Source organism: Corvus cornix, chromosome 2 (assembly GCF_000738735.6).
Source record: "Corvus cornix cornix isolate S_Up_H32 chromosome 2, ASM73873v5, whole genome shotgun sequence".
Classification (NCBI taxonomy): Eukaryota; Metazoa; Chordata; class Aves; order Passeriformes; family Corvidae; genus Corvus; species Corvus cornix.
Genome location: NC_046333.1, coordinates 133,187,297 through 133,187,919, shown reverse-complemented (window position 1 = coordinate 133,187,919; position 623 = coordinate 133,187,297).

Here is a 623-nt window from a genome sequence, read left to right as displayed (position 1 = left end):
CCTTTGGTGTAGATTTCATGTCATCTCTCTTCCCACACCCTTTAGAGTAATGGCAATACCATACAGAAATTTAATATGAAAGTGTGTTTCTATTAAGGAAAATTTTAATACACATCTAGACATTTAGTTCATGTCAGGGAAGTTGAGATTGAATACATCATACCTGATTTTAAGATTGCTCTAATTAATTACTTTACAACTTTTAGCTGCCTAAGCTTTTTGACTGTTCCTGATTGGAACTCTGGAGATACCTTAAAAATGTAGATGGTCCCCAGACTTACAGCAAGAGGCATAAAAACTTCCTTAAGAGCTGACCTTTTGGAATAGTTCTATTTATCCGGAAACCCCTGGCTTGCTACTGTTGGGTCTGTAAAGGAGAACTGGGCCAGGAGTTGTTGTCCAGAGGATTCAGACACTACAGCTCAGTTTGTGGAAAAGCCCAGAGTAATGAAGCCAGGGTGCTCTTCCATTCCACTTCCCCAGGGAGGTGTGCACCCACGGTATTCAGAGTAACTGTGGCATTTTTGGATACTTGGTGTGAAACTGAAATAGTTACAGAGAGATTGAGACTGATTTTCAAACAGTGTCACATCCCTGTCATGTACTTACCTTGGAAAGTAATT